Source organism: Ruditapes philippinarum, unplaced genomic scaffold, assembly GCF_026571515.1.
Source record: "Ruditapes philippinarum isolate M1 unplaced genomic scaffold, ASM2657151v2 ctg11147_1_1_1_1, whole genome shotgun sequence".
NCBI classification, from domain to species: domain Eukaryota; kingdom Metazoa; phylum Mollusca; class Bivalvia; order Venerida; family Veneridae; genus Ruditapes; species Ruditapes philippinarum.
The window spans coordinates 55564-64616 of NW_026863233.1; positions in this window are offsets into that span (position 1 = coordinate 55564).

Here is a 9053-nt window from a genome sequence, read left to right on the forward strand (position 1 = left end):
AACCTCTCGGATCCGGAACCTGTCTTCTCCGAATTCCGGACGACTTTTTCAATTTTTGTTCTTGTTTTACTCTAAAATTTACCTCTCGGATCCGAACAGATTTGCCAGATTCACACCTTCATTCAAAATAACAAATAATCGCACATCTTGCAGGTGTAAACATACCCCAAACTGATAAGTGTTATTTTGCTTGATTAATGGGTGAAACGTATTATCTGCGAAGGTGTGAAAATTACACTTAGCTTGACCTGATATGGTCAATAATTGCTTAAATGATTGTTTTTTGTCACCTTCAATAAATATTTCGATATAATGCAATAGAAATATCTTTTAATCCTTTGTAATGGATTTAAGGAGTGAAAAATAATGGAAACTGTCAGTGAATTCGGATAATCGCTGAATCGGATAAGAGTAAAGAACAATTGACAAATGATGGTACGAATATTTAATCATGTCTCAGCCTCCTGTTTAACATCGTAGGTTAACTTACCCTTGAGGACATAATATTTTTGCTTATTTAATTACTTTTATTTCTTTATTTTTGTATTCACATGTATTAAAATGAACGATAAGAGATTGCAAAAATAAAATATTTAAATTGCAATTTCAAATGCATTCCCGTTTTCTTTCCTTAAACTATTTTGCAAATAACATGAAAAACATGTAAAAAAAACCTTCTAATCCGGAAACCTTTCTAATCCGGAAACCTTTCTAATCCGAACTTTTCTTCTGGTCCGGACGAGTTCGGATTAGACAGGTTCCAGTGTACTTTCTTCTTTTACAACAATTATGCAATTTATGTTTCAAATTACATGGTTCTCAGTTCAATACTATAATCATCAGTAAAAGAATAGCATATAGAAAAATATTTATTGATACTTCAATTCTAAAATATGTCATCATATGTAAAATGCAAATGAAAACTACATACAAAACAAACGTATGTGAGAGTACTGTTGTATGTAAGTGAATTATTTTCATCATAAACATAAGGACATGTGCACACATACATTGTTACTCGGTAAAATTTCCAAAGTTTATCAAAACCACAAGAAATGTTAATTTGTTTGTTTCGTATGTAAAGATCAGTAGTTGCTTTAGACATAAAGTATGTAAATGTACTTAAAATATATTTACAAACCAAAATTTAAAATGACATGCTTGTTTACAATATTTCGGATCTGATGTACATATCATATATGTCAATTGGTATTCTAAAAATTATTTTGACTATTAGATCATAATATAAATGATATACAATTGGTTATTTACATTGACTGATACGTGACAAAACTACTTGAAGCCATTGTTCGAGTTAGGGAATTTGGAAGATGTTTCGATTGGTCAATAATAAGGAACAATTTAAAGAAACATGTGAATAATGCCCTTGTGTCAATAGTTTTTATCTACTATACATTCAAATTTATTTCAAATCTCAAAAAAGAACAATAATGAAAGCTGTCTGTTGCTATTTTTTCTTCTTTTCCTTTACAGTAAGTCATGCCAAAATATAAAAAAAGTCCTAAGACTTTGTAAAAAGAAAAGAAGTATATCGAGGAGAAAAAATGATGAAGATAAACACAACTGAACTTCAGTTTAGCATATTGTGTTTTATATCTATTTGAAAGACCCTGTGTTAGGATATATCTGTACACATGCACAATTTGTATATATATTTCTTATTAGATGAACGGGTATAATTGCCTTAATATTGCTAATTATTTTTAAAAAAAAATATGATAAGTTATTCCTCGCTAAAATATGCATGCCACATTATTGACACAAAAGTTTGCAACCCAAAAGGCTTGAAGTATAAGTCTGCAACCAAAATGTGCTTTAGCAAGATATTTTTGTGTATTGAACGTTATCTTCGGACTTGCAAACTAAACCATTTGTACAGCATTGACAGAAACATATTTTGATATTGTTAAATGCAGTTCAAAACTTACAAATTCGAATAAATAAGGAGAAAATCCGACCAGAACAGTCACATGTCAAATTAAAAAATATCTACATGATCAGTTTATATCTTCAATAACTTCGTCAAACCAGAATCTAGGATGCTGAAACCTTTAATCGAGTGTGGCATATATATTGCATTATGGAATAGACATACTAAAGAACTTCAAAATAACAAAGAAACCCACTTGCCTGGCAAAAATTCGTTCACCCGTTTCAAAAAATCACGCCGTGTTCGCCATTTTGTCAAGTTTGCAACTAATTCGCTCGCTTGAACCAAGTGTGCAACCACTTCACGTCCTGCCCCTTGATCAGGTTCACAAAATTAATTGATAAGATAGGTATTAAAATTATGTAAAAGTTATTAAAGAACGATAAGCATTTAAGTATGAGAATAGAATATTAACCAAAAAACTTGCATTCACGACATCTTATTTAGGAGTTCAGTGCTTTAATAATGACACTAGCAAACATTCGTACACCTTTACCGAATGTTTTAAAGGACGATATACTTAGTATCCAAGTGACGCATTTCAGCACACCTATATGTTTGGTGGCTGATTTGGTACGCTTTTGTGCGTCTAGTTGGCGCTAGCGACAACACTTACACAACAAAGCGCCAAACGGCGCGTTGTCGGACTTTCGTAATGTCGTCCTGTCTCTAGCGAAGCACGCAAAACGGCGCGTTGTCGTGCGGCGGATTGGCGCGATGTCGCCCTGTCGCTTGGCTTATATAATAAGCCAATCCTTCGATTTGAACCGAGCGATAATGTGACAGCGCGACAACAGGCCGCACAACAACGCGTCGTTTTGCATGCATCGTTAGCGACAGGACGACAAGACGAAAAACCGACATTGCGCCGTTTGGCGCTTTGTCATGTTGTCGTTAGCGCTAACTAGACGCACACAAAGCGTACCAAATCAGCCACCATATAAATGCAAGAGGTGGATAAATTCTTATGCTTGTATACGAAAGATCTTTTGTAAGAGCCGAATGCATCCTTCGGGGTATTTCAAATAAGCAAGACCCTGTATTAATGCGTAAATGCAGAAATGTTCAAGTTAATTACTTAGATTAACCATCGCATCGGTTATTATTCAAAATAAACTATTGTTAACTCATGGTTAATCATTCAGACTATATCAAATTGTTTATAAAGTTGTTGAATACTGATAAAATCTATTCTTTCGTTATTGCTATTTTGCCCTACGGAGAATGTACATGCGCGAAATGCTACTTCCGTTTCTATGGAAATATCGTTTTGTAAATTGGTCTATAGCCGACAGGCATGAAAAAGTTTTAACCTTCGGATTAAGGCCGAACTGTTGTTTAATTGTGGCGCCAAATTAACTGAGATGATGGTAGATTTTATTATCAAAGCAGCGCTTTCAACAGGGATTTGACATCTTAAATCAAAGTCCCCGCTATTCTTTAGATGGCTAGAGGTCTGGAGAACAACTGAATATTGCATAATGTGTAAACTCTTTTATTTTTACACCGCTGAAAACTTTGCCAAAGGTATATAAGCAGACGAGCAGTAATATATCATTAAGTATGCAGGCTTGGTTTGATGGACAGCAGTGGTTAGTGAATGCTACCACCGCACCGCTTAGCATAAGCTTAATTAAGCATAATTGAAAAATGGTAAAACTTTGAATTGAGCAATTTCTGCAGATGTGTTCATACGGCGGTGATCATTATGCCTTTATTGTGGCACACTGTGACATGTTTGCGTCTCCATTACAAGCGGCGTGAAAAAATGATGTGTTTGCCACTCTAAACGAGAATACAATGTACAATGGATGGAATTAACTAAAATGTAATTCTGAGAGGGACCTTTGTACAATGCACATAGCGAGTTACTCTATGTGTAACGAAATAACTGGTAGGGGAGAATGCGATAGAAGTAAGAGCCTGCGTTTTATGTAGATACTAGTATTCACCGTGAAGTGTACGACATGTATGAGACTGGTCAAATGTCGCGAGAAACTAAATTTAGAAACAGGCCGTCCTGCAACAACAACAAAAAGAAACATTGACAAAATTCATTTCTTAAAGATGCCCGATTAATAGCAAAGCGGTTGAGTTGATCTATATGACAAACTAGTCATTAGAACGAGTTCACTTTATTAAAGGTTATTTTAAGCTGAGGAAGCTAAAACATTATTTCAAAGTTCTTATATCATTAATTCATTAATTAAATTGTCCATTATGCCCATATTTCTGGAAAGTTTACATTATTTACATGTGTGATAAACAAAGTACTAAAAATACGACATTAATACATGTATAAGCGTTTACATAGTTGGATGTCCTTTATGTATCTGAATTGGCTTTACTGCGTAAGACTTTTGGTAATGTTCCTTAAGCATGAATTTATTTCTCACAAATGAAAGGAAGTCTCCTACTATTTTCCTTATCGTCCCAACGAAGCTGCACATCATTTATTAAAACAACAATTTTGTCCTGACGGCCTCCGGACGGTTCTGTAGGGTACCAGTTTGTCCATCCAATCCATTGATAATTTGAATGCCAACGCCAATTCGATCCACTTTTAAAACCGCCGGACCAAAATCCGTCCCACCGGTCTTCGCCCCAGTCAAGACCAGTTTCTTCAAACGTATGAATCAAAGAATCAAGAACACGTCGACTGTGAATTTCAACAAGCCTTGCTCCTTTTGATTTACAAAAGTTTACTGATTCCGACCAGGTCCTTCGTTTTGATATAAACAGGTAGCACCTACCAATCATACTATTATATTTCCATGAATCATCACAAACCTTCGCACAACTTTCATGCAAATGTTTATAATTGTCCTCCAATCTCCTAATGTTAGTTAAAATTCCGTCATGCTGACTCTCTATCTTTTTTGCTCTAAGTGTTGTATTAAATAACTCGCAGTCAATCGGTTATTGAGAGATGAAATGTCAGTTCTCAGTTTTGGTATTTGTTCGAAGGCTTTACTGATCTGTGTTTCACACTTCTCAAAATTACGTTCGTTCTCCTCTTTTATATTGTTAAACCCTTTTTCGTTATTTTCCTGTTTTTCAAATAAATCTAGTGTTTTGTTTTCTAATAATTCAATTTTACTTATCATGTCCTTCTGTGTGTATTCTAAATCCATTATTGCCATCTTGTTGAAAGCTTTTTCATCTTTGAAACATTTAACAAGTCGCGACACTTGATCATTTGTCATACTGTCATTAGAAGTCATTGTATCGGTTGTGTTAATTGTCTCCTCATATTGATTGTTAGAAAGTTTGTTTCCTATGAAACAAGAGCTGTTCATCTCCAAAATCATCAATTTCATTTCTGCTGATTCTTTGTTTAATACTTTAACACCATTGTCAAGTGCTTCAATTTGATTTTCAATGTCAGATAGTTTCAAGTCTGTTGTATTCTCCCGACAAAAACTATCTTTTAAAAAACCCAAAGCGAACATCATTAAAATGTATGACAAACACATATTGAAGCGACTTCAGATAGATACTAATTCCACTTTTAATATGCCAAGCAAGTTATTCGTTTTAAAGTATTCGCCCAAATGACGGAAAGGCAGTCGCAAAATCCTATCTACAAGCTAAGTAAGCCTATAAAAACCGAAACTCAGAACATAATGTAAACAAACGGTGCATTTATAGTTCTTGCATTATCAGTCCACGCAACGAAAATACTGTGTTTCTTATACGTTGGCATGGCGTTGTTTAATTTTCCAGATGAGACTGTGTCACAGGTGTACAAATTTACCTACATCATCCCTATATCCCTAATATACTAATACTCTAAATTTCAGCAGTATGCCGTAACATTGTAAATCGATTACACAACGTGATTTACAATAACACTATCTTTTCACCTTTCCTCTTTACTATTCCTTTGTTATTCAAATGGTTTTCTATGACGTATATAAGTTTGACCAATAGAGTCAATTAAACAATATATTTTTGAAAGAAAATAAGATTGTACTGTGTACGTTTGGTTTTTATGACCTTTACTTAAATCATTTAAATTAATTGTAATAAAAGGAATATATTTTGCTACAGACGGAAGTTGTTTTGATCCGTCATCCCATGACCCCAGATCTACGAATCTCTACCGTTGAGACGGTCCAGTGCCCTAGACTAAAGAGGGAGGTCTTGCGCCTCGGCGACAATTGCATGCAAAATATACTATTTTTGAGAACGACGTCAGTGAAAACATTTTAAACAGTTAAGTTCAGATCTGTTGTACCCGCATGTAGCAAGTAGAGATCCATCATGCGAACACCGACCATTACTTATTTGTGTCTTTCAAACCAAGTGATGTCTCAGCGAACGATATGCAAAGTTCATGGAATGCCATAAACCATCACAGCGAATAGCGACTTTCGTGCCGGAATTTGGAGCTCTTGTGGCGTTAAATGAGCCCTAATTAATCTTGTAACTATGGCGATTATTGACCTCTTTACGACGGTGTTTGTTTTGTGCATGCCGGCATGTTAGCGTCGAAGTACAATGTGATGCTATCATATGCAAAGCCACTTTAAGGTAGGTTGCAGCGATGCTTGCAATCTTAATGCATCTCGGAGCTTTTATTTTTTCCGAGAAATCATGAGAACACCGCCGTCACATTTATGTGACGTTTTTAAAGCAGAATGTTTTAATATTTCATTCACTGTGTGAGGAATGTATTGAGAAACTTTCCAGATATCAGACTAAAATATTGTCATTTTCTCGTGAAGAAAATGTACAGGGTTCCATGTCGTCCTATCGCGTCTGTACTTAGTTTTCGCTGCCAATTGTTCGAAAGCCATATGACGATTCTACTTCGACTGTCCTAACATTGCAAGGGTAGTGTCTTAAATAGGTTCTCATGACATCTCAGAGAACGTCATTAAATACTCGTACAAATTTTTTCAAGGCACATAGGCGTATATGCCTCATATAGACCTTTCACATTATATGTTCATAAATAACGTAAACAATAGTATAAAGTTAATATATGATAACGGATGACATTAATTGGTTATTCAAAATAATTCCGGTTAGTTTTAATGTTGGCCGTACGTATCTCATAAATGATTGTCCTAGTTAAAATAAGAACAAAATGCTTATAACGGTTTGGCCTGATAGTTTGATACGTGCAAGAATGCATGCACCTTAACGAGATAACGAGAGCTGTCTTGGAAGCTTATACGAAAGTGATGTCTGGCAACTGACTGATATGTTTATATGATAAACAATTATTTTTATATTATGTAAAATGCTTTTCAATGTACATATCTGCATTTTCGATTGTGACTTTGCGATTATGAATAAATTCAAAATGAAACAGATTATTTAGGGGTGTTTACGTGTTTAACCTCAATACACATTTATTGTTATCTATAGCCATGGTTTCTTTCAGGAAAACATCAAAAGAGCGGAAAATTCGAATGGTATTGGGCGAAGTAAATAAATGCGACACAGGGTATAATTTTATCGATTTCGAATAGACAATCGAATGGACTTCTATTATTTGATACGTGCATCATACATGATTAACATTGCTTCTGAAGTAAAGTATTAATTTGAATAATTTAGCAAAACAAACTTCTATTATCTTGTTGTTAATTCTCTATTTCCAAAATAACTATAATCTGTTTTAATCCTGCAATAACGTGATATTTCATTATTACTCAGGTTTTCAAGTGTTGAATAGTAGACAAATGAATTTCTCTACATTCCAAAGATTTGCAATGGATCAGTATATCTGATAAATGTCCGACAATAACGCAGAATATTCTACTAGAAGAGTGTCAGCTTTTAACACGTCTATTATAAACTCGATTTATATGAACCATTTCTGTTGTGGTAGTGTTGTTATATATATTATCGTCTGCTCAGGCTTTTACTGCAATTAAATATAATCCTTACTGCCAAGAAAACATAACTAAAACAGTTCTGTGTCGAAAACGTTCAAGTCAAGTATACATTATTGTGAAAATATAAAAGACAAGCAATAAAGATATAAAAGAAACACAAAAATGCTTTCAATGAAAGTTTTTCCCTATCATCTTGTAGCATAAAAAGAAAAGCAAATTTAAGAATTGATCATAATCTTTGAAACTGTTTTATACTGCCTATCTGCTATAATAAACTGTTTAATACTGCCTACCTGCTATAATAAACTGTTTAATACTGCCTACCTGCTATAATAAACTGTTTAATACTGCCTACCTGCTATAATAAACTGTTTTATACTGCCTACCTGCTATAATAAACTGTTTTATACTGTCTACCTGCTATAATAAACTGTTATATACTGCCTACCTGCTATAATAAACTGTTTTATACTGCCTACCTGCTATAATAAACTGTTATATACTGCCTACCTGCTATAATAAACTGTTATATACTGCCTACCTGCTATAATAAACTGTTATATACTGCCTATCTGCTATAATAAACTGTTTTATACTGCCTATCTGCTATAATAAACTGTTTTATACTGCCTACCTGCTATAATAAACTGTTTTATACTGCCTACCTGCTATAATAAACTGTTTTATACTGCCTATCTGCTATAATAAACTGTTTAATACTGCCTACCTGCTATAATAAACTGTTTTATACTGCCTACCTGCTATAATAAACTGTTTTATACTGTCTACCTGCTATAATAAACTGTTTTATACTGCCTATCTGCTATAATAAACTGTTATATACTGCCTACCTGCTATAATAAACTGTTTTATACTGTCTACCTGCTATAATAAACTGTTATATACTGCCTACCTGCTATAATAAACTGTTATATACTGCCTATCTGCTATAATAAACTGTTATATACTGCCTACCTGCTATAATAAACTGTTATATACTACCTATCTGCTATAATAAACTGTTTTATACTGTCTACCTGCTATAATAAACTGTTATATACTACCTATCTGCTATAATAAACTGTTTTATACTGCCTATCTGCTATAATAAACTGTTATATACTGCCTACCTGCTATAATAAACTGTTATATACTACCTATCTGCTATAATAAACTGTTTTATACTGCCTATCAGCTTTAATAAACCGAAGTATAAAATAAATGGAATTGGTGACCTAGTAGTAAAAGTG